The sequence below is a fragment of the Hippocampus zosterae genome, unplaced genomic scaffold, assembly GCF_025434085.1.
Source record: "Hippocampus zosterae strain Florida unplaced genomic scaffold, ASM2543408v3 HiC_scaffold_50, whole genome shotgun sequence".
In the NCBI taxonomy this organism is placed as follows: Eukaryota; Metazoa; Chordata; class Actinopteri; order Syngnathiformes; family Syngnathidae; genus Hippocampus; species Hippocampus zosterae.
The window spans coordinates 87,316-93,136 of record NW_026262959.1 but is presented as its reverse complement, the minus strand read 5'-3'; positions in this window follow the sequence as shown (position 1 = coordinate 93,136).

Below are 5,821 nucleotides of genomic sequence, written 5' to 3'. Positions count from 1 at the left end.
TTACATGTTCACTAGTAAGCGTCAAAATGACCTTACTAGTGAATTAGTGAGCGTTTTGTGGCTTACATGTCAACTAGTAAGCCTCAAAATGATCTTACTAGTGAACTAGTGGGCACATTTATGGCCTTACATGTTCACTAGTAAGCGTCAAAATGATCTTACTAGTGAACTAGTGGGCGTTTTGTGGCTTACATGTCAACTAGTAAGCCTCAAAATTATCTTACTAGTGAACTAGTGGGCACATTTATAGCCTTACATGTTCACTAGTAAGCGTCAAAATGATCTCACTAGTGAACTAGTGGGCACATTTATAGCCTTACATCTTCACTAGTAAGCCTCAAAATGATCTTACTCGTGAACTAGTGGGCGTTTTGCGGCTTACATGTCAACTAGTACGCCTCAAAATGATCTTACTAGTGAACTAGTGGGCGTTTTGTGGCTTACATGTCAATTAGTAAGCCTCAAAATGATCTTACTAGTGAACTAGTGGAGACATTTATGGCCTTACATGTTCACTAGTAAGCGTCAAAATGATCCTACTAGTGAACTAGTGGGCACATTTATGGCCTTACATGTTCACTAGTAAGCGTCAAAATGATCTTACTAGTGAACTAGTGGGCATTTTGTGGCTTACATGTCAACTAGTAAGCCTCAAAATGATCTTACTAGTGAACTAGTGGGCGTTTTGTGGCTTACATGTCAATTAGTAAGCCTCAAAATGATCTTACTAGTGAACTAGTGGGCACATTTATGGCCTTACATGTTCACTAGTAAGCGTCAAAATGATCTTACTAGTGAAATAGTGGGCACATTTATGGCCTTACATGCTCACTAGTAAGCGTCAAAATGATCTTACTAGTGAACTAGTGGGCACATTTATGGCCTTACATGTTCACTAGTAAGAGTCAAAATGATCTTACTAGTGAACTAGTGGGCGTTTTGTGGCTTACATGTTCACTAGTAAGCGTCAAAATGACCTTACTAGTGAACTAGTGAGCGTTTTGTGCCTTACATGTTCACTAGTAAGCGTCAAAATGATCTTACTAGTGAACTAGTAGGCGTTTTGTGGCTTACATCTTCACTAGTAAGCCTCAAAATGACCTTACTAGTGAACTAGTGGGCGTTTTGTGGCTTACATGTCAACTAGTAAGCCTCAAAATGATCTTACGAGTGAGCTAAGGGGCGTTTTGTGGCTTACATGTCAACCAGTAAGCCTCAAAATGATCTTACTAGTGAACTAGTGGGCACATTTATGGCCTTACATGTTCACTAGTAAGCCTCAAAAGTATCTTACCAGTGAACTAGTGGGCGTTTTGTGGCTTACATGTTCACGAGTAAGCGTCAAAATGATCTTACTAGTGAACTAGTCGGCGTTTTGCGGCTTACATGTCAACAAGTAAACCTCAAAATGATCTTACTAATGAACTAGTGGGCGTTTTGTGGCTTACATGTTCACTAGTAAGCGTCAAAATGACCTTACTAGTGAATTAGTGAGCGTTTTGTGGCTTACATGTCAACTAGTAAGCCTCAAAATGATCTTACTAGTGAACTAGTGGGCACATTTATGGCCTTATATGTTCACTAGTAAGCGTCAAAATGATCTTACTAGTGAACTAGTGGGCGTTTTGTGGCTTACATGTCAACTAGTAAGCCTCAAAATTATCTTACTAGTGAACTAGTGGGCACATTTATAGCCTTACATCTTCACTAGTAAGCCTCAAAATGATCTTACTCGTGAACTAGTGGGCGTTTTGCGGCTTACATGTCAACTAGTACGCCTCAAAATGATCTTACTAGTGGGCGTTTTGTGGCTTACATGTCAATTAGTAAGCCTCAAAATGATCTTACTAGTGAACTAGTGGGCACATTTATGGCCTTACATGTTCACTAGTAAGCGTCAAAATGATCCTACTAGTGAACTAGTGGGCACATTTATGGCCTTACATGTTCACTAGTAAGCGTCAAAATGATCTTACTAGTGAACTAGTGGGCATTTTGTGGCTTACATGTCAACTAGTAAGCCTCAAAATGATCTTACTAGTGAACTAGTGGGCGTTTTGCTGCTTACATGTCAACTAGTAAGCCTCAAAATGATCTTACTAGTGAACTAGTGGGCACATTTATGGCCTTACATGTTCACTAGTAAGCGTCAAAATGATCTTACTAGTGAACTAGTGGGCACATTTATGGCCTTACATGCTCACTAGTAAGCGTCAAAATGATCTTACTAGTGAACTAGTGGGCACATTTATGGCCTTACATGTTCACTAGTAAGAGTCAAAATGATCTTACTAGTGAACTAGTGGGCGTTTTGTGGCTTACATGTTCACTAGTAAGCGTCAAAATGACCTTACTAGTGAACTAGTGAGCGTTTTGTGCCTTACATGTTCACTAGTAAGCGTCAAAATGATCTTACTAGTGAACTAGTAGGCGTTTTGTGGCTTACATCTTCACTAGTAAGCCTCAAAATGACCTTACTAGTGAGCGTTTTGTGGCTTACATGTTCACTAGTAAGCGTCAAAATGACCTTACTAGTGAACTAGTGGGCACATTTATGGCCTTACATGTTCACTAGTAAGCGTTAAAATGATCTTACTAGTGACCTAGTGGGCACATTTATGGCCTTACATGTTCACTAGTAAGCATAAAAATGATCTTACTAGTGAACTAGTGGGCACATTTATGACCTAACATGTTCACTAGTAAGCGTCAAAATGATCTTACTAGTGAACTAGTGGGCACATTTATGGCCTTACATGCTCACTAGTAAGCGTCAAAATGATCTTACTAGTGAACTAGTGGGCACATTTATGGCCTTACATGTTCACTAGTAAGAGTCAAAATGATCTTACTAGTGAACTAGTGGGCGTTTTGTGGCTTACATGTTCACTAGTAAGCGTCAAAATGACCTTACTAGTGAACTAGTGAGCGTTTTGTGCCTTACATGTTCACTAGTAAGCGTCAAAATGATCTTACTAGTGAACTAGTAGGCGTTTTGTGGCTTACATCTTCACTAGTAAGCCTCAAAATGACCTTACTAGTGAGCGTTTTGTGGCTTACATGTTCACTAGTAAGCGTCAAAATGACCTTACTAGTGAACTAGTGGGCACATTTATGGCCTTACATGTTCACTAGTAAGCGTCAAAATGATCTTACTAGTGACCTAGTGGGCACATTTATGGCCTTACATGTTCACTAGTAAGCATAAAAATGATCTTACTAGTGAACTAGTGGGCGTTTTGCGGCTTACATGTCAACTAGTAAGTCTCAAAATGATCTTACTAGTGAACTAGTGGGCACATTTATGACCTAACATGTTCACTAGTAAGCGTCAAAATGATCTTACTAGTGAACTAGTAGGTGTTTTGCGGCTTACATGTCAACTAGTAAGCCTCAAAATGATCTTACTAGTGAACTAGTGTGCGTTTTGCGGCTTACATGTTCACTAGTAAGAGTCAAAATGATCTTACGAGTGAGCTAGTGGGCGTTTTGCGGCTTACATGTCAACTAGTAAGCCTCAAAATGATCTTACGAGTGAACTAGTGAGCGTTTTGTGGCTTACATGTTCACTAGTAAGTGTCAAAATTACCTTACTAGTGAACTAGTGAGTGTTTTGTGGCTTACATGTTCACTAGTAGGCGTCAAAATGATCTTACTAGTGAACTAGTGAGCGTTTTGTGGCTTACATGTTCACTAGTAAGCGTCAAAATGACCTTACTAGTGAACTAGTGAGTGTTTTGTGGCTTACATGTTCACTAGTAAGCGTCAAAATGATCTTACCAGTGAACTAGTGGGCGTTTTGCGGCTTACATGTCAACTAGTAAGCCTCAAAATGATCTTACTAGTGAACTAGTGGGCATTTTGTGGCTTGCATGTCAACCAGTAAGCCTCAAAATGATCTTACTAGTGAACAAGTGGGCACATTTATGGCCTTACATGTTCACTAGTAAGCGTCAAAATGATCTTACTAGTGAACCAGTGGGCGTTTTGTGGCTTACATCTTCACTAGTAAGCCTCAAAATGATCTTACGAGTGAACTAGTGGGCGTTTTGTGGCTTACATGTCAACTAGTAAGCCTCAAAACGATCTTATTAGTGAACTAGTGGGCACATTTATGGCCTTACATGTTCACTAGTAAGCGTCAAAATGATCTTACTAGTGAACTAGTATTTATTTGTATTTTTTTTAGCATTACTACTATGCATACAGTGCATCATCCTATGTATGTTTGCCTGCTCTAATTCCTGATAGCCAAGCAGAGCTGCTCCTGTTCCCTTTATGTGTGCTTAACATTTTGTAATGCATATTCTACTTGGCAGTATTTTTCTTTATTTTCAAGTTCAACATTAGATGTTTCATTTTTACGTCACATGTTAAATTTACCTTGAGCATTGTAAAAAGTGGTTTCATTTAATTTCTAAAACTCAATTGAAAATGTTTCGATATAATATCCTCATCAAACACACCAGTCTTTTTTGTCTCTTATCTGTGACAAGCATGCACATACACTCATCCTGGGATTTGCTCTTTCTTATTAAATCTTGTTAATTACTTTGCACTTTGTGAATGTTTTACAAGATAACCAGCACAAACTAAAACCAACCAGCAAACATACATGCTCACCTTGGTGAGTTTTACCAGGTCACCATACTAGTACATACTGCCACTAAATGGATAGCGGAAAACAAAAAAAGGCCCATTTATCACTACACTATAAATGGGCTATAGTGTTGACGGTGAGTCTTTGTAAATGGTTGTCTGTCTCTGAGTCCTAAAACAGTGTATGGTTTATGAAATAAATATATTTTTTCCCAATTGCAAAGCAGAGACAATCTTTTTTTTTTACAACTGAGACTGTTACGGCTTTGTAATACACATTTCCCTTTGTCTATGGGGAGTCACTATTTTTCATGTCATCAAAGGGATTAAAGCCTACTCCAATAATTTAGTCATTCAAACTTGCATCATAAACTGAACTTTCTTGCTGTGGAAAAAAAATACCACAAACCACAGGCAGCATTGTGACTTTCCCAATTTTCTTTTCATAAAATGACAACTAGTCAAACTAAAACAATGCCCTAAGTAATTGGAATGCCATTGTCATTAAACCAAAAGATAGGTTTAGAGTAGGTAGAGTGGTTTCTGGTAGTGGTGGGTGTGTGTAGGAAATGGGGGTGTCCTTTTCAAATCGGCAGAAAAACATGTTTAGTTCATTAGCAAGACCCTTATTGTTCACTGTTTGGGGGGGGGGGGGCATTCTATAGTTAGTGATTGCTTTCAGGCCATTCCATACAGATGCAGAGTCTTTAGCAGAGAACTGGTTTTTCAGACTCTCTGCATAGCTTCTCTTAGCGATGTTAACTTCCTTTGTCAATTGGTTTCGGGCGTGTTTGTACAGTGCCCGATCTCCACTTCTAAATGCAGCCTCTTTCTCTTTCCTGAGTTGCCCGAGTTTGGGAGTAAACCATGGCGGAAGAACTTCGTTGGTACACACATGTGCTCACAGAAACTGTTGTATGATGTTACAGTGTCTGTGTATTCATCCAGTGTGCCCGTTGAAGTTTCAAAGACGCCCCAATCAGTGCAGTCTAAGCATTCTTGTAGAGCTAGCTTTGCTTCATCCGTCCATTTTTTTTCACAGTCTTAACAACCGGTTTAACACATTTGAGTTTCTGTCTGTATGTAGGTATTAAGTGGATTACATTGTGGTCAGAAAGACCCAATGCTGCACGGGCGACCGATCGGTATGCATTTTTTATTGTTGTATAGCAGTGGTCTAGAATGTTGCCTTCTCTGGTGAAACAGTCGATGTGCTGCTTAT